The sequence below is a fragment of the Zootermopsis nevadensis genome, unplaced genomic scaffold (assembly GCF_977971745.1).
Source record: "Zootermopsis nevadensis isolate Lab colony 2312 unplaced genomic scaffold, Znev_1.0 Znev_ptg000030l, whole genome shotgun sequence".
In the NCBI taxonomy this organism is placed as follows: Eukaryota; Metazoa; Arthropoda; class Insecta; order Blattodea; family Termopsidae; genus Zootermopsis; species Zootermopsis nevadensis.
This window is the reverse complement of record NW_028259162.1, coordinates 13,587,432-13,607,973: the sequence shown is the minus strand read 5'-3', so window position 1 is coordinate 13,607,973 and position 20,542 is coordinate 13,587,432. Positions and strand designations below refer to the sequence as shown.

General features: G+C 38.6%; 1 long non-coding RNA gene across 4 annotated transcripts; it reads left to right on the top strand.

Moving 5' to 3' along the window:
* Window positions 1-7,304: 7,304 nt before the first annotated feature.
* Window positions 7,305-13,806, top strand: LOC147872142 (uncharacterized). Of its 4 annotated transcripts, none has more exons than XR_015537778.1 (3): window positions 7,305-7,390; window positions 11,294-11,483; window positions 12,075-13,806. It is a non-coding gene; the product is annotated as an uncharacterized LOC147872142 (long non-coding RNA). The 4 variants fall into 4 exon arrangements; XR_015537775.1 differs by lacking the exon at window positions 7,305-7,390 and adding an exon at window positions 7,709-7,876; XR_015537777.1 differs by lacking the exon at window positions 7,305-7,390 and adding an exon at window positions 8,733-8,884.
* The last annotated feature ends 6,736 nt before the right edge of the window (window positions 13,807-20,542 follow it).

Below are 20,542 nucleotides of genomic sequence, written 5' to 3'. Positions count from 1 at the left end.
TTAATCTCCTCATAACTTCCTCATGAATGTCATTTTCATTTGTTATTGTTGCTCCCAGATATTTGAACTTTGTAACCCTTTCAAAGGTCTTATTAGCTACCCTAAGTTAATTTTGCCCGCCTGTCTTCTGATGACGAGATACTAACATGTACTTAGTTTTTTCTGAATTTACTTCTAGCCCCACTTGTCTACTAGCCTCTAGTAAAACTTCTGCGTTCCTCTTTATTGTATTTATATCATCCCCCAATATATTAACATCATCAGCATATGCCAATAGCTGACGTGTCCCGTTCAATTGCAAACCCTCCTGCCTATCTTTGACTTTCCTGATAGCATATTCTAGCGCAAAGTTAAAGAACAAGGGACACAAAGCATCTCCTTGTTTTAGACCGTTCTTGATGAAGAATGTCTCAGATACATATTTACCTGCTCGAATTTTGCTACAGGTTTCATTTAAGCACATTTTTATTAGACTCACTAGCTTCTTTGGTATACCAAATTCAATAAGAATATTATATAACACTTCTCTTTTCACAGAGTCATAGGCTTTTTTGATATCTGTAAATAATTGATGTACGGTCCCACCGAACTCCCATTTTTTCTCTAGTATCTGACGAATGCAAAAGATCTGATCAATCGTTGATCTGTTTCGTCTGAATCCACATTGATGATACCCAATAATTTCATTCGCATATGGGGTTAACCTTGCCAAAAGAATGTTGGATAGAATTTTGTATGAAGTTGATAGCAGCGAAATTCCGCAGTAATTACCACACGCAGTCTTGTCCCCCTTCTTATGAATAGGAATAATTATGGATTCCTTCCATTGTTGTGGCTTCTCTTCCTTATCCCAAATTAACTTAATAAGCTTATGGATCCTCATATGTAACCCTTTGCCACCTGCTTTAATTAATTCGGCTGGAATCTGATCAATTCCTGGAGATTTATTACTTTTCAACTTCCCAATGGCTAGTTCCACTTCATCTAAACAACGTTCTGGCACCACACAATTCAGCTGTTTGCATTTTAATCTGTCTAATATCACCAGTCTCATGAACATTTAAGAGCTCGCTAAAGAAATTTTTCCACCTATTCACAATTTTTATTGGATCTGCAAGCAAATTGCCACTATCATCCTTTACAAAATTGGTCTGGGATTGATATGCTTTCTTAAAGTCATTAATGCCTCTGTACAGGTCTCTGATATTTTTTTCCTTATTATTTGTCTCAAGTTCAGCAATTTTGCCCTTCAGGTATTCCCTTTTCTTATTCCTAAATGTTCTACTATCCTCACATATCACGTTACATAGATTATCCGCATTTGTTTTGTTTGGGTTCTGAAAGTATTGAAATTTTGTTTGCTTCCTTCGATCTATTAATTTTGAACATTCTTCATCAAACCACGGTTTATTTTGCTTTCTCCTGTAGTATCCTAGTTTCTCTTTCGCTGAAATGTTGATGCAGTTTCTGACATTTTCCCAATCCCCGTTGATGTCCACACTTTCATTATCTTCATTTGTCTCTAAAATTAGAAACCTATTCGATATTTCAACTTGATATTGTTCATTCGTCTCTCCCTCACTTATTTTTTTCAAATCAAATCTTTCTGTGTCGAAATTTTGTTTAGCTCGTCTAGTTACTGAAAGCCGCTCCCTCACTTTTATACCACCAGTTAATAATCAGTGTCACAATCTGCTCCTCTGAATGATCTCACATCAATTACATTTGTCTGTCTTCTCTTATTTACTAAAACATGATCTATTTGATTGTGTGTTCTGCCATCTGGGGAAGTCCAAGTGTATTTATGAACATCACGGTGTGGAAATTTTGTACTTTTTACATTTAAATCATTTGACGTAGCGAAGGTTACTGCTCTAACACCGTTATCATTACTAAGTGCATGGAGACTCTCCATGCCTATTGTGGGTTTGAAGATATCCTCCCTCCAAATTTTTGCATTGAAATCTCCTAGCAGAATTTTCATGTGATACTTGTCAAATGTATCAAATACTGATTCCAGTTCTTCATAAAAGCTATCCTTGATATCATCGATAAAGAACTATATACTGTCCAAAATGTTAACATTATTTCCCAGTGACCACTCGTAGATCAGTCTACCACTGTTTATAAGAATCCTTTAAAAAGTCATGTACCTCTCAGTCATGGTCTTCTGGGTTGTGATGCTGTGTGCTCTTGTATGCACCTACAAAGAACAGTGATGTTTAAGGGATTCATGTAACTAGCAACAATTTATGATGCCTCTATTCCTAACCTCTTATGGAAATAGGACATAAATATTTCCATACTTGGTCCGTTTTATTTTGACGTAAATACATCTATACGGAAGGTTCATTCGGCAAAAAAAGTGTAACGAAGACGGGTCACGAAAAACTCGGGGTGTGGCTGTGTCGGGGACATGGCCGTGGGTTTTACGTGAATACGTCTGCGTTAACGGGTAATATTTTCTTTGGGATTTTTGAATGAAATGAAAGTAACGAAATGGATACATGGCTTTTATTTAGCATAACAAATACACAGAGTCTCCGATGAGATACGTTGCTTGTATTTCCTCTAGGCGTTTCGGTGAGTATGGGCCAACAGAAAGTTTAAATTCTTCACGAATTATTTTTGATTTGTCACCAACATATATTTTACAACGTTAATTTAAGTCTACAGATCTAGACGAGATCTTTCATTTGGCACCAAAATCAGCTCTCTAGGACATCGCAGTCGCGAGTTATACCGCCCTGAAATTTTCGCCCACGCCGAAAATTGCCGCCAGTCGCCGCGGGTCGCCACCCGCGCCTCGCGAATGCGCGGTGCCTACTCAAGGTCATGCTCCCGATGAACGAGACCACATTTATTTCAATCGTGTTATTAGTCATGAGGTTATAGTGTCGGAATGGATGACCCTGCAAACGTTACATCGCAGTTTCCGTCCTGGTACCCCATATGTCGGTCTGACTTTACGGACATATTTACGTCAAAATGTGTAAGATCAGTATCAACAAATCGACAACAATGGTTACCTAGGAAACGTCATGTGTTTACTCGGCATTGTTGTTACCTAGGAATCTTGACCAAGTGGTTGGTCAAATGTTTTAACCCTTCAGGGGGGTAAGTTTAGTTTCTCTCTCAAGATTTTAAAACGTGGTAAAGTCTTTTAACCCCCTTCCTTTCATTGAATTTATTGCCTAAATATAATTTAAATACAGAGACGTATTTATGTCAGATTCTCCGTAGGCGTGGTTCCACTACCACTTTTTATCGGATTTAAAATCTGAAATCCAGACACAGTTTCTTTATCGAGTTCATAACAATCCGTCATTGGACTACAATCAAACCAGTTCAATTAATTTTATATTCTCACAACACTAATAATAACATTATACTGTAAAAGTAAATTTTTTGACGTAAATACGTCTATAAGGAAGGGTCATTCGGCAAAAAAGTGTAACGAAAAAGGGAAACGAAAAAGTGTAACAAAAAAGCTCCGATAACAATGGTTAGCTAGGGAACGTCGTCTCTTTACTCAACATTATTGTTACCTAAGAAACGTCATCTGTTTACTTGGCATTGTTGTGTTACCTAGGAAACGTTAGGCTTAATGTTGATGTCAAATCCTGTATGTAGTACTACTAGATCAAAATCTTGTATAGATATGGTGTTTGCACGAAATGTTGATACTCTAAAGTGCACAAATTTTATAACATATTTCAGCTACCACAGATCCATCTTAAGCGTAACTAATTCAGGTTAAATAAGCAATGTCTTAATCAAACGTGACTCAATTGTAAAGCATGTATAAAGGAAATATTTAGAATAAAGCCAATATGTAAACTTTCTTTCCGTATAGACGTATTTACGTCAAATTCTCCGGAACCGTGGTTCCACTACCACTTTTTGATCGACGAAGACGGAATTTCTTACGAAAGCGAGTGTTGTGCGTCAGCATTATTATATTTTATTCTCGTCATTATTAATTGTTTTTGCTGTTCAAAATCCTTCTTCACTCATTGATAGGAAGGAAATGCGATTCTTTCAATTAGTGTACCTAATTCCCGGGTAATTGTACCTATTACTAGCAGTATATATACTGGAGTGTATGCGGGCGAACAATGAAAGCGCAGGATGGAAAAGTTGATAAACTTTGTGCTTGAGCTCATTATTCACGCTGGGCTGCTAATTCTATTGCACTTCTGCAACATCCACACCTTTTTTTAATCTTCTTTCTTCAGAGTTGCCAGATAATAAAAAAGACTTGACGAAGAAGAATTATATAAATATGTAACCGTCCCTTTTCTTCCACCACACGTCACACTGCTTGTTTAGTATAGTCGCAGAGGAAGATTATAATAAAATTATAGGGGAATACCAATCAGGCTTCCGCCCTGGTGAAAGGTATAGCTGAAAAATTTTGGGAATTTGACCTCAATCCCTGTCATATATTTATTGATTTTCGAACGGCATATGATAGCATAAGTAGAGAAGGACTCTATAAAATCATAGCTGAACAAGGGATACATCCAAAAATGTTACGACTGGTAAAAATGACTATGTCTGTCTCCAAGGCCCGGGTTAAGATCTGTGGCGGTATGACTGATCTATTTGAAGTTGGATCGGGACTTAAACAAGGGGATGGTCTAGCACCAATGCTCTTTAATCTTGCTCTGCACTGGGTTGTTAAACAAACCAAGGTGGATCTCAATAGCTCGATATAATGGGTCGAACGCTACCAGCATTAGAAGGAATATATAAGGATCTGGAATTAGGAGCTGCTAAAGTAGGGTTACATGTTAATGAAAGGAAGACTAAATGGATGATACAAAGTAGAGATAGAAAAAGAATAACGATCCAGCATAACATGACATTGGAGATATTCCAAGAAGTACAAGAATTTAAATATCTTGTAACAGTCGTGACAAGTAATAATGATGAGTTGACTGAAGTACAAAGTAGAATAACAGCAGCAAATAAAATATATTTTGTAAGACTTGAGGTTCTCACAGCGGTGAGTATGAAGATATCCGTCTTCTGGGTTGTTGCGCTGTGTAGTCTGGTTGGTTAACATCGACCAGACTACACAGCGCAACAACCCAGAAGACGGATATCTTCAAAATATATTTTGCGTTAAAAGGGATCATGAAATCTAATTGTGTACATAAAAGCAGTAAAATAAGGATATATAAGACCATCATCAGGAGCATCCTCTGCTATGCAATTGAGCTCTGGACACTGACAAAGAAAACAGAAATGATGCTGGGCGCACCTGAAAGGAATATTTTGAGAAGAATCTTTGGACCAGTACAGAAAAACTTAAAGTGGAGGATACGCTACAATCATGAGCTATATAGACTATATAAAAGTATTGATATAGTAACTCACATTAAACTGAGAAGGTTGGAGTGGGCTGGACATGTCTACAGGATGGAAGAGTATAGGATTTCCAAAAAAATATTGAAAGGAACAATATATTGGAGAAGGTCAATGGGAAGACCTAAAGGTAGATGGCTGGATGCAGTGACGACTGACTCCAGAAATCTCCTTGGAACAGCAGCTTGGAGAAAGATAGCGTTTGATAGAGAGGATTGGCTGTTAGAGAACCTATGGAACAAGGTGATTCTTGCAGGAGTTCAGTTCAGAGATCGTCTTCTATCCCTGTAGTGAATTTTGAAACCCGACGAGAGAGTGGGAGAATGATGGATGAATGCGATAGTAGGTTAAGCAACCAGTGTAGCGGTAGTGACCATGTACCTATAGTGTCAGTCAATATTGGCAACACTGACGGTGAGGCGCACAGACCGCGTGAACTAGCCGAGCTTACTCATCCTCAGTGCCCCAGCCACGTCTTGAACGACATTGTTTTACCACTCTTCCTCCAATTTTGAAGTCTCCTGTTCCCTCCAGAGCTTCCTTGGCAAGCTATTCCCCATACAGGTTAAAAAGAATTGGTGATAAGCAGCATCCCTGTCTTACACCTCTACCTATCTCAACGCTGTTGGTGTCTCCTGAGTCCAGTCTCACTTTGACCTTCTGCTGCATGTACAGGTTTATCTCTCCAATCAATTCCAGTTCTCTGTAGGATCCTCATTAATCTATATTAGTGTTTAGCTATTTTGTGTTCAATGTAATCTGTGTCATTTATGTCAGGTCTGAGCTGCATAAATGTGGCAGCCTAGTCTGTCAAGCTGACCGCCGCCCGGAACGTGGCGAAAGGTGGCAGTGAACAGCTGATCGTATGGAGTGTTATCTGTGTTACGGCAGGAGGAGGATGGGAGTTGTATGATGTTATATGATAAAATGATGTAATAGACTGTCACGGGCAGTTGAGATGAGGCGGGCTGTTTCTAAGTCGAAAGCGCATCTCATCTCAAGGGGGAGTGTTATGCCAGTCCAGGTCTGTGGTTCAATTCCCGAACGGACTGAAAATTGAGATGAGGGGTAAACCAGGCTTTGGCATATTAATCTGGATTATATGAACGAAGGAGGTGTGATTAGATGATACTCGGTACACCTCACTTCATCAAAATTTGAGTGATTTTATTAAATTTTGGCTTTGTCCAATGTATCACATTGGGAAAGAGAGTGGCGCCATCCTGGCATGTGAAAGTCTCTTCCCCCGACATTCGGTTTAGTGACCGTTGGTTTGGGGCGCCCTAGTAGGTGTGAAGTAACGATTGCCAGATGACCGCTGCTTCACTACGACTCGGACCAATGGAATTTGAATGTGGCTGTTCGGCACGTTTCCGACGTCATAAGTGACTTTTTGGGGGACGAATCGGATTGTCATATTTAATTCAAAATTCAAGAACAGTTACGTTGCGGGAATATAAAAAGCGAGATTGCGTTGGGGCTCCCTCTCTAAAACTTCGGTTCTTCACGGCAAGCAGACAGTTTCTGCTCGATTCATCAAATTTCAAGTACAAAATACAACAGTTTGTTTCTTCCAGGCAAGCAGACAGTTTCTGCTTGATTCTTACAATTATAAATACAACAGCCTACAATCAGAATAACTTATTGAAAGGAAATAAAAGGTGAAATATTTCCAAGGTGACTTCGGTGTGGTCTGCAGTTGATTATCCCCACAGATTTCACGTCCTTGGCGCACGGCCGCTCCAACTATCACAGTCCCCGTATAATCTCTGAGAGTCGGACAATCTTGCTCGCCGACAAACCCTACACCAATTATTATTCCTTATATGTTTCCGAATTATCCGAAGTTATATCAAGCTGTAACCGCAAGCAAACCGGGCACGCTACTGGGTTTGATCCCGGGGCAACCAGAGTAAGAAGAAAGCAGTCTGCGGAAGGGCAGTTGCAGTAGTGCCGGAGATGTCCTGGAGAGGTTATTTTGAATTCCTTAAGCGGTGGTGGGTTTGATTATATGCGGGTAGGTTATTTTGGATTCGTTTAAGTATGATTTGGATAAGTTACATTGTATTAGGTATCGTTGTAGGTTAGGTTTGGTTGGGTTAGGTTTGATTTGGTTTTGTTAGGTTAAGATAATTTCAATTAAGTTAGGTAAGTTAAGGGTGCGTTATGTAAAGTTGTTGTTTTATGATGGGTTTGGTTGTCCTGGAGAATGCGTAAATATGGGCCGGCAACAATGGTCAGCTTTTATATGAACTCCTACGTGCATTGTTATATTACCTTAGAAACTAATTGTTAGTTATCTGTTTACTCAGCATTTTTGTGTTTCATTACTGCCATAAACAATCCGCTTTCGTTATTTCGGAAAGGGCTGAGCTGTGAATCGCTTGTAGACGAAGTGCGTCGTAGAGAAAATAATATTGTGCTGATAAAAACGTTTTAGAATATCTGCCATCTACTTTATCCATTTTAGATCGTGGTCTCCTACAATTGAACAAAGCTTGAGGTAAGGGATTCCTAATTATAATTATTGTTCATCACAGTTAATATTTTCATCTCCATTTGTGAATTCTAGTAAAGAGAATTAGGCTTGTAGGCAGTTTGTATTATCTTAAGGTACCGCAGCCAAATTTACAAAGCAATATTCCCACACGATGTGGCTCAACGCGTCCATGAATCTCCGTAAGATTTAGGCTCACACGATATAGAAATTGTTTTTAAGATTTTACATCGAGGTCGGAGTCGGTACATCTTTATTGACTGCGACTGCACCTAAAATTGCATCCGACTCCACAGCCCTGTGGAGAAGTCCGGGAGAATTCCTGAGTAAATCCTGGATAAGTCCTTAAGTAGTGCCGGAGATATCCTGGAGAGGTAATGCGGAGTTTCTTTGGTCATGGAGAAATCCTGGAGAAGTCCTGAAAGGTTATTTGGAATTCCTTAAGCGGTGGTGGGTTTGATTCTATGCGGGTTGGTTATTTTGGATTCGTTTAAGTTTGATTGGGATAAGTTACATAGTATTAGGTAGCGTTGTGGGTTAAGTTGGGTTGGGTTAGGTTTGGTTTGGTTAGGTTAAGTTTGGTTTGGTTAGGTTAAGTTCGGTTTGGTTAGTTTAGGTTTGGTTTGGTTTGGTTAGGTTAGGATAGGTTCAGTTAAGTTAGGTACGTTAAGGGTGCGTTATGCAAGGTTTTTGTTTTACGATGGGTTGGGTTGTCCTGGAGAATGTGTAAATATGGAACGACAACAATGGCCAGCTTTTATATGAACTCCTGCATGCATTGTTATGTTACCTTAGAAACTAACAGTTAGTTATCTGTTTACTCGGCATGTTACCTAAGACACTAACTGTTATGTTATCTGTTAATTCGGCATTGTTGTGTTTCATTACTGCCGTCAACAATCCGCTTTCGTTATTGCGGAAAGAGCTGAGCTGTGAATCACTCGTAGAAGAAGTGCGTCGTAGTAGATAATATTGTGCTGTTAAAAAAGTTTTAGAACTTGAACAAAGTTTGAGGTAAGGGATTCCTATTTATAATTATTGTTCATCACATTTAAACTTTTCATCTGCATTTGTGAACTCTTGTAAGAGAATTAGGCTTGTAGGCAGTTTGTATTCTTAAGTTACCGGAGCCAAAATTACAAGACATTCTTCCCACACCATGTGGCTCAACGCGTCGTTGAATCTTCGTAAGATTTAGGCTCACACGATATAGAAATTGTATTTAAATTTTACATCGAGGTCGGAGTCGGTACATCTTTATTGACTCCGACTCCACCCAAAATTGCATCCGACTCCACAGCCCTGTTTAGAAGTCCTGGAGAATTTCTGGATAAATCCTGGATAAGTCCTTAAGTAGTGCCGGAGATGTCCTGGAGAGGTAATGCGGAGATTCTTTGGTCATGGAGAAATCCTGGAGAAGTCCTGAAAGGTTATTTGGTATTCCTTAAGCGGTGGTGGGTTTGATCCTATGCGGGTCGGTTATTTTGGATTCGTTTAAGTTTGATTGGGGTAAGTTACATTGTATTAGGTAGCATTGTGGGTTAGGTTGGGTTGAATTGGGTTAGGTTTGGTTTGGTTAGGTTAAGTTTGGTTTGGTTAGGTTAAGTTTGGCTTGATTTGGTTAGGTTAAGTTTGGTTTGGTTAGTTTAGGTTTGGTTTGGTTAGGTTAGGATAGATTCAGTTAATTTAGGTAAGTTAAGGATGCGTTATATAGGGTTGTTGTTTTACTATGGGTTGGGTTGTCCTGGAGAATGTGTAAATATGAAAAGAAAACAACGGTCAGCTTTTATATGAACTCCTGCATGCATTGTTATGTTACCTTAGAAACTAACTGTTAGTTATCTGTTTACTCGGCATGTTACCTAAGAAACTATCTTATGTTATGTGTTTATTCGGCAATTTTTGTGTTTCATTACTACCGTCAACAATCCGCTTTTGTTATTGCGGAAAGAGCTGAACTGTATATCGCTTGTAGAACAAGTGCGCCGTAGAGTAGATATTATTGTGCTGTTAAAAACGTTTTAGAACTTGAACAAAGTTTGAGGTAAGGGATTCCTAATTATAATTATTGTTTATCACAGTTACAGTTTTCATCTGCATTTGTGAACTCTTGTAAGAGAATTAGGCTTGTAGGCAGTTTGTATTCTTAAGGTACCGGAGCCAAAGTTACAAGGCATTATTCCCACACCATGTGGCTCAACGCGTCGTTGAATCTCCGTAAGAATTAGGCTCACACGATATAGAAATTGTTTTTAAGATTTTACATCGAGGTCGGAGTCGGTACATCTTTATTGACTCCGACTCCACCCAAAATTGCATCCGCCTATACAGCCGTGTGGATAAGTCCGGGAGAATTCCTGGAAAAGTCCTGGATAAATCCTGGATAAGTCGTTAAGTAGTGCCGGAGATGTCCTGGAGAGGTAATGCGGAGTTTGTTTGGTCATGTTGAAATCCTGGAGAAGTCCTGAAAGGTTATTTGGAATTCCTTAAGTGGTGGTGGGTTTGATCGTATGCGGATCGGTTATTTTGGATTCGTTTAAGTTTGATTGGGGTAAGTTACATTGTATTAGGTAGCGTTGTGTTTTAGGTTGTGTTGGGTTAGGTTTGGTTTGATTAGGTTCAGTAAAGTTAGTTAAGTTAAGGGTGCGTTGTATAAGGTTGTTGTTTTACGATGGGTTGGGATGTCCTGGAGAATTTCTATCGTATTCGTCCGGTGGTCGTTGGGACTTGCTGGAAGAGTCCTTGAGAATCCTGGAGAATTCCTGGAAAATTCGTGGAGAAATCCTGGAAATGTATTATAGTAGTGTGTGAGAAGTCTTGGAGACGTTATGCGCAAATTGTTTTGTCACGGAGAATTGGTGGAGAAATCCTGGGGAAGTCCTATATGGTCATTTGTAAGCCCTTAAGCGGCGGTGGGTTTTATCCCATGCGGGTCGGTTCTTTTGGATTCATTTAATTTGGATTGAGATATGTTACATTGGATTAGGTTGCATTTAGCGTTAGGTTAGGTTCTGTTAGGTTTATTTGGGTTAGGTTTTTTATGTTAAGTTAGATAAGGTTGTTTTGTTTTACGTCTGGTTAGGTTTTACCCTGAAGAATTTCTAGCGTTGTTCGTGGAGATGTCCTGGAGACGTGCTGGAGAAACAGGGCTGTGTTGTCAGTAATAAAATCCCTGACATCATTATTTTGTCCGTATGTTCTAACGTTTTGAGAAAGCAAACGCATTTCATCGCTTGCCGGCAAATTGCTACAGCTTTCTAACCTGAACTCTTCTATTTAAATGAATACCGCAAAGAACGCGAATGGTGGCATTTAGCGTGCATTATTCTGGCATTTATTTTTCTAGGTAGTAGATATCTTGTCATGTCTGTATGCATGTTTCCCCGCTACACTTCATGGACAAATTTCCCTTTTGCTTACTAGGTGGCAGTCAGTTCGTGAAAGTCGGAGTACAGAAGCAACAGCAATATAAAGTGGTTAACTCAGATAATTCAATAAGCCACATACAAAGTGTGAAACATGCCTGCTGTTAAATCGAAAAGTAAAAGGAAGATGCCGGCTAAAAGAAAATCAACGAGGAAAGTTAAGAGTTGCGCAGTTTCTAAGAGAAAGTGTAAGTATAACCTCACCTATATCAATATTAAATCTTAATATATTAGTTGTCGAGACTCATTTTAGGTGTTCTTGCATATGTGTACAGATTGGTAATCTACCTGAAACATATGACGTCCGTTGCATAAAATACGGATCAGGATCTTAGTTTTGGCATATCGGCTTGGTTAGTGTTTAAAATGGCCCCCAAGATTTATGTCCACTTGACCTAGTTAATTTGCAACGAACGGGACGCATCTTGAATGAGGCTGTGTTTTGTTAAGCATTTCGCTGAAGAACCACATTAATACTACCGGAGCTGAGAGACAATCTGTCTGCATCTCAAAAGTCTGCACATCACAGCTTGTGTTCAACATGTGATCTCCGAACACTCAGACACATTTTGAGATAACTTATCCTGTGATGCTCATTGAAGTTGATCTTCTTTGATTCACTAAAAATACATTGTGAATTTTGGTCTCTGAGGCCTCCAGATTGTGTAGATTAATTATGAAAACTTTGTTATGTCCGACATTAATAAGTGTTTATAACTGCTTGTGTTGGGTTTATAAATACATTCAATTTTTAAATGCTGTGTGATAAACTTTTTCAGGTCGCCCTAGTACTCCCAAAAAACCAAAAGGTCAGGGAGCAAAAAATCCTAAGAAAATGATTCCAAAAGCTGGAAAAGAAGCAGTGGAAGATGGATTGAAGATTAGTGCTATAGATGAAAAGACGTCGCCTGTCGAAAAGAAGTAAACTTCTGGTAGAGCCAAACGCAGCAAGAGGAAAACGTGAATGTTTGGAATTCGGGGTGAATTTCTTCATCCCGATTACCATTTTCACCACTCATCAGTCTTTGTTGTAATGTGCCTTACCAGTTTGAAATGTGTTGCATTATATTCTCTGAACCTCAGATGTAGGATTTAAACCGGTAGCACTGTACAAAATTGTTGTCTATTGTGTACAATATGCAGAAATTGCTGGGCCCTGGTGTTGGTTTTTATATTAAAATTTGTTAACATTTTTGCATAAGTATCTTACATGTACTGTATTATAAAGGTTTCCATCACACTTTGATGAAATACTGATTAACAAATGTAATACAGTGTGTCCACAAAGACCCTTGGGGGATTTGAAAAATTGAGCTAGTCACATGCGGTTTGCGGAAAATTACAGTGAAACTCTGGAAGCTTTTCACTGACCTCAGTAGAACGTCCAGATGATATTCGAGCTCTTGTCATGTTCTGTTGAGCATGTTGGCTGGAGCAAGTCCGTTAACTGGTGACCTGAAGACCAGTATCTGGAAGGCGATATCGGCTATTCCAGCGGACATACTCCACAGAACATGGCAAGAGCTCAAATTTCGTCTGTACGTTCTCCGTGCTACCAAGGGAGCCTACATCGAGGTCTACTGAGGTCAGTAAATACTTCCAGAGCTTCACTTAAATCTGCCGCAAATCGCATGTGGCTAGCTCTATTTGGTTGCGCGCCACAATTTTTCAAATCCCCGAAGGGACTTTGTGGACACGCTGTACATTTCAAATGTAATATAAATGTAATATATTTGCATTAATAAATTTTATCATAAGCCCACAATACATCATGAGATTTGCTGTTTTGTGGGCTTATGATAAAATTTATTCATGCAAATATATTACTTGAATTGCTTGCATTTGAAATTGTTATTCTGTAATGTACAGTCAGTCCATGCATAGACATGCTTCTGTTTTGCAATAAAAATTTATTTGCAGTAGTACAATTTTTTTAAGAGCTATGAAGTTCAGTACTTTCAGAATTTCTGTCTCTTAGATCAAGAATTTTACTTTAAGTACAGTTTGATTATTTTAACGTCAGTAGTGTTTTCAGAGCTCTCATATTTTGTTTCTTTATTTGTATTCCAAGAGCCCATGTTTCTTTCATATGTCTCAATTTTCTTTCTGTTCTCAGTGTCTTACGTTTTGTTGTATTAGTTTTTTCTTTCTTTATTTTGTTTCCAGGTTATTATTATGTTTTTAAGCTTGTCTTCTCTGGTATACCTTACTTCTTAATAAGTATGACTCCCCAGACTATTGGTCTTGGCTTTAACTCCTGCCAGCCATGTGTCATGGCTTATGCACAGTCAAGCTGACTGCATGATGCAGTAGAATATCACGTCCTTTAAACACCACCTCCACCCCATGACTTTAGATAACTTGTAACAACTTTCCTTCAATTAAGGTACGATTAAAAAGTGGTGTAGGTTGGTGAAAAATAACATGCAAAAAATGTAGACATGACATTTTAAAGTGTTTATATTGATTGAAAGTGCATAATTATTTTCAAATAAATTGTATTCAGAGAAACATTGATGTGTGTTGCAATCGTGTTTTGCCTGGAGACTTTCGTTTCCAAACTATGTCTTAGTTTAAGGTGTTATAATTGGCATCAGCCTTTTGATATGCACTACAGTAACTGGAGTCACAGTCTCATACGTTTAAGTTTCTGTTAAGGTTAATGTTCAATCTGTTTCAGGACAGAACTGTGCATTAGGAGTAAAAGGCATGGGAATCAGAGGGGAAGATCAGGGTAGTAGATAAAGAACTATATAAGCAACTAACAAGATGACTTACCGAACCCGAAGGTTCATCACCGAATTAACCAAATCTCTCCACAGGACCCTTTCCTGGGCCAACAAAATTCAATTTCCTTCAACTCCTATCTCCCATAGATCCCGCCTGAGATTATCCTCCCATCTACGTCTATTTCTCCCCAGCGGTCTCTTCCCTTCAGGTTTCCCAACCAGTACCCGGTGCACACCTCTTGTCCCATCCCATCTCTTCTCGACTTAATAACCCTGATAATCCTGGTGGAGGAGTACAGATTTTTAAGCTCATGATTATGCAGTTTTCTCCACGACCCATCGTCTTCCCTCTTAGGCCCAAATATCCTCCTCAACACCCTGTTCTCAAACACCTGTAATCTGTGCTCCTCCCTCTGAGTGAGATACCATGTTTTGCACCCATACTAAACAACAGGCAAGATTATTGTTTTGTATACTTTAATTTTCATGTTCTTAGAAATCAGAGGGGAATACAAGATATTTTAAACTGAGAAGTAGCAAGCATTTCCAGAATTTAATCTCCTCATAACTTCCTCATGAATGTCATTTTCATTTGTTATTGTTGCTCCCAGATATTTGAACTTTGTAACCCTTTCAAATGTCTTATTAGCTACCCTAAGTTAATTTTGCCCGCCTGTCTTCTGATGACGAGATACTAACATGTAATTAGTTTTTTCTGAATTTACTTCTAGCCCCACTTGTCTACTAGCCTCTAGTAAAACTTCTGCGTTCCTCTTTATTGTATTTATATCATCCCCCAATAAATTAACATCATCAGCATATGCCAATAGCTGACGTGTCCCGTTCAATTGCAAACCCTCCTGCCTATCTTTGACTTTCCTGATAGCATATTCTAGCGCAAAGTTAAAGAACAAGGGACACAAAGCATCTCCTTGTTTTAGACCGTTCTTGATGAAGAATGTCTCAGATACATATTTACCTGCTCGAATTTTGCTTCAGGTTTCATTTAAGCACATTTTTATTAGACTCACTAGCTTCTTTGGTATACCAAATTCAATAAGAATATTATATAACACTTCTCTTTTCACAGAGTCATAGGCTTTTTTGAAATCTGTAAATAATTGATGTACGGTCCCACCGAACTCCCATTTTTTCTCTAGTATCTGACGAATGCAAAAGATCTGATCAATCGTTGATCTGTTTCGTCTGAACCCACATTGATGATCCCCAATAATTTCATTCGCATATGGGGTTAATCTTGCCAAAAGAATGTTGGATAGAATTTTGTATGAAGTTGATAGCAGCGAAATTCCGCAGTAATTACCACACGCAGTCTTGTCCCCCTTCTTATGAATAGGAATAATTATGGATTCCTTCCATTGTTGTGGCTTCTCTTCCTTATCCCAAATTAACTTAATAAGCTTATGGATCCTCATATGTAACCCTTTGCCACCTGCTTTAATTAATTCGGCTGGAATCTGATCAATTCCTGGAGATTTATTACTTTTCAACTTCGCAATGGCTAGTTCCACTTCATCTAAACAACGTTCCGGCACCACACAATTCAGCTGTTTGCATTTTAATCTGTCTAATATCACCAGTCTCATGAACATTTAAGAGCTCGCTAAAGAAATTTTTCCACCTATTCACAATTTTTATTGGATCTGCAAGCAAATTGCCACTATCATCCTTTACAAAATTAGTCTGGGATTGATATCCTTTCTTAAAGTCATTAATCCTCTGTACAGGTCTCTGATATTCTTTTCCTTATTATTTGTCTCAAGTTCAGCAATTTTGCCCTTCAGGTATTCCCTTTTCTTATTCCTAAATGTTCTACTATCCTCACGTCTCACGTTACATAGATTATCCGCATTTGTTTTGTTTGGGTTCTGAAAGTATTGAAATTTTGTTTGCTTCCTTCGATCTATTAATTTTGAACATTCTTCATCAAACCACGGTTTATTTTGCTTTCTCCTGTAGTATCCTAGTTTCTCTTTCGCTGAAATGTTGATGCAGTTTCTGACATTTTCCCAATCCCCGTTGATGTCCACACTTTCATTATCTTCATTTGTCTCTAAAATTAGAAACCTATTCGATATTTCAACTTGATATTGTTCCTTCGCCTCTCCCTCACTTATTTTTTTTCAAATCAAATCTTTCTGTGTCGAAATTTTGTTTAGCTCGTCTAGTTACTGAAAGCCGCTCCCTCACTTTTATACCACCAGTTAATAATCAGTGTCACAATCTGCTCCTCTGAATGATCTCACTACAATTACATTTGTCTGTCTTCTCTTATTTACTAAAACATGATCTATTTGACTGTGTGTGCTGCCATCTGGGGAAGTCCAAGTGTATTTATGAACATCACTGTGTGTAAATTTTGTACTTTTTACAATTAAATCATTTGACGTAGCGAAGGTTACTGCTCTAACACCGTTATCATTACTAAGTGCATGGAGACTCTCCATGCCTATTGTGGGTTTGAAGATATCCTCCCTCCAAATTTTTGCATTGAAATCTCCTAGCAGAATTTTCATGTGATTCCAGTTCTTCATAAAAGCTATCCTTGATATCATCGATAAAAAACTATATACTGTCCAAAATGTAAACATTATTTCCCAGTGACCACTCGTAGATCAGTCTACCACTGTTTATAAGAATCCTTTAAAAAGTCATGTACCTCTCAGTCATGGTCTTCTGAGTTGTGATGCTGTGTGCTCTTGTATGCACCTACAAACAGCAGTGATGTTTAAGGGATTCATGTAACTAGCAATAATTTATGATGAATTTATTCCTAACCTCTTATGGAAATAGGACATAAATATTTCCATATTTGGTCCGTTTTATTTTGACGTAAATACATCTATACGGAAGGTTCATTCGGCAAAAAAAGTGTAACGAAAACGGGTCACGAAAAACTCGGTGTGTGGCTGTGTCGGGGACATGGCCGTGGGTTTTACGTGAATACGTCTGCGTTAACGGGTAATATTTTCTTTGGGATTTTTGAATGAAATGAAAGTAACGAAATGAATACATGGCTTTTATTTAGCATAACAAATACACATAGTCTCCGATGAGATGCGTTGCTTGTATTTCCTCTGGGCGTTTCGGTGAGTATGGGCCGACAACAGAAAGTTTAAATTCTTCACGAATTATTTTTGATTTGTCACCAACATATATTTTACAACGTTAATTTAAGTCTACAGATCTAGACGAGATCTTTCATTTGGCACCAAAATCAGCGCTCTAGGACATCGGAGTCGCGAGTTATACCGCCCTGAAATTTTCGCCCACGCCGAAAATTGCCGCCAGTCGCCGCGGGTCGCCACCCGCGGCTCGCGAATGCGCGGTGCCAACTCAAGGTCATGCTCCCGATGAACGAGACCACATTTATTTCAATCGTGTTATTAGTCATGAGGTTATAGTGTCGGAATGGATGACCCTGCAAACGTTACATCGCAGTTTCCGTCCTGGTACCCCATATGTCGGTCTGACTTTACAGACATATTTACGTCAAAATGTGTAAGATCAGTATCAACAAATCGACAACAATGGTTACCTAGGAAACGTCATCTGTTTACTCGGCATTGTTTTTACCTAGGAATCTTGACCAAGTGGTTGGTCAAATGTTTTAACCCTTCAGGGGGATGAGTTTAGTTTCTTTCTCAAGATTTTAAAACGTGGTAAACTCTTTTAACCACCTTCTTTCATTGAATTTATTGCCTAAATATAATTTAAATACAGAGACGTATTTACGTCAGATTCTCCGGAAGCGTGGTTCCACTACCACTTTTTATCGGATTTAAAATCTGAAATCCAGACACAGTTTCTTTATCTAGTTCATAACAATCCGTCATTGGACTACAATCAAACCAGTTCAATTAATTTTATAATCTCACAACACTAATAATAACATTATACTGTAAAAGTAAATTTTTTGACGTAAATACGTCTATAAGGAAGGGTCATTCGGCAAAAAAGTGTAACGAAAAAGGGAAACGAAAAAGTGTAACAAAAAAGCTCCGATAACAATGGTTAGCTAGGGAACGTCGTCTCTTTACTCAACATTATTGTTACCTAAGAAACGTCATCTGTTTACTTGGCATTGTTGTGTTACCTAGGAAACGTTAGGCTTAATGTTGATGTCAAATCCTGTATGTAGTACTACTAGATCAAAATCTTGTATAGATATGGTGTTTGCACGAAATGTTGATACTCTAAAGTGCACAAATTTTATAACATATTTCAGCTACCACAGACCCATCTTAAGCGTAACTAATTCAGGTTAAATAAGCAATGTCTTAATCAAACTTGACTCAATTGTAAAGCATGTATAAAGGAAATATTTAGAATAAAGCCAATATGTAAACTTTCTTTCCGTATAGACGTATTTACGTCAAATTCTCCGGAACCGTGGTTCCACTACCACTTTTTGATCGACGAAGACGGAATTTCTTACGAAAGCGAGTGTTGTGCGTCAGCATTATTATATTTTATTCTCGTCATTATTAATTGTTTTTGCTGTTCAAAATCCTTCTTCACTCATTGATAGGAAGGAAATGCGATTCTTTCAATTAGTGTACCTAATTCCCGGGTAATTGTACCTATTACTAGCAGAATATATACTGGAGTGTATGCGGGCGAACAATGAAAGCGCAGGATGGAAAAGTTGATAAACTTTGTGCTTGAGCTCATTATTCACGCTGGGCTGCTAATTCTATTGCACTTCTTCAACATCCACACCTTTTTTTAATCTTCTTTCTTCAGAGTTGCCAGATAATAAAAAAGACTTGACGAAGAAGAATTATATAAATATGTAACCGTCCCTTTTCTTCCACCACACGTCACACTGCTTGTTTAGTATAGTCGCAGAGGAAGATTATAATAAAATTATAGGGGAATACCAATCAGGCTTCCGCCCTGGTGAAAGGTATAGCTGAAAAATTTTGGGAATTTGACCTCAATCCCTGTCATATATTTATTGATTTTCGAACGGCATATGATAGCATAAGTAGAGAAGGACTCTATAAAATCATTGCTGAACAAGGGATACATCCAAAAATGTTACGACTGGTAAAAATGACTATGTCTGTCTCCAAGGCCCGGGTTAAGATCTGTGGCGGTATGACTGATCTATTTGAAGTTGGATCGGGACTTAAACAAGGGGATGGTCTAGCACCAATGCTCTTTAATCTTGCTCTGCACTGGGTTGTTAAACAAACCAAGGTGGATCTCAATAGCTCGATATAATGGGTCGAACGCTACCAGCATTAGAAGGAATATATAAGGATCTGGAATTAGGAGCTGCTAAAGTAGGGTTACATGTTAATGAAAGGAAGACTAAATGGATGATACAAAGTAGAGATAGAAAAAGAATAACGATCCAGCATAACATGACATTGGAGATATTCCAAGAAGTACAAGAATTTAAATATCTTGTAACAGTCGTGACAAGTAATAATGATGAGTTGACTGAAGTACAAAGTAGAATAACAGCAGCAAATAAAATATATTTTGTAAGACTTGAGGTTCTCACAGCGGTGAGTATGAAGATATCCGTCTTCTGGGTTGTTGCGCTGTGTAGTCTGGTTGGTTAACATCGACCAGACTACACAGCGCAACAACCCAGAAGACGGATATCTTCAAAATATATTTTGCGTTAAAAGGGATCATGAAATCTAATTGTGTACATAAAAGCAGTAAAATAAGGATATATAAGACCATCATCAGGAGCATCCTCTGCTATGCAATTGAGCTCTGGACACTGACAAAGAAAACAGAAATGATGCTGGGCGCACCTGAAAGGAAGATTTTGAGAAGAATCTTTGGACCAGTACAGAAAAACTTAAAGTGGAGGATACGCTACAATCATGAGCTATATAGACTATATAAAAGTATTGATATAGTAACTCACATTAAACTGAGAAGGTTGGAGTGGGCTGGACATGTCTACAGGATGGAAGAGTATAGGATTTCCAAAAAAATATTGAAAGGAACAATATATTGGAGAAGGTCAATGGGAAGACCTAAAGGTAGATGGCTGGATGCAGTGACGACTGACTCCAGAAATCTCCTTGGAACAGCAGCTTGGAGAAAGATAGCGTTTGATAGAGAGGATTGGCTGTTAGAGAACCTATGGAACAAGGTGATTCTTGCAGGAGTTCAGTTCAGAGATCGTCTTCTATCCCTGTAGTGAATTTTGAAACCCGACGAGAGAGTGGGAGAATGATGGATGAATGCGATAGTAGGTTAAGCAACCAGTGTAGCGGTAGTGACCATGTACCTATAGTGTCAGTCAATATTGGCAACACTGACGGTGAGGCGCACAGACCGCGTGAACTAGCCGAGCTTACTCATCCTCAGTGCCCCAGCCACGTCTTGAACGACATTGTTTTACCACTCTTCCTCCAATTTTGAAGTCTCCTGTTCCCTCCAGAGCTTCCTTGGCAAGCTATTCCCCATACAGGTTAAAAAGAATTGGTGATAAGCAGCATCCCTGTCTTACACCTCTACCTATC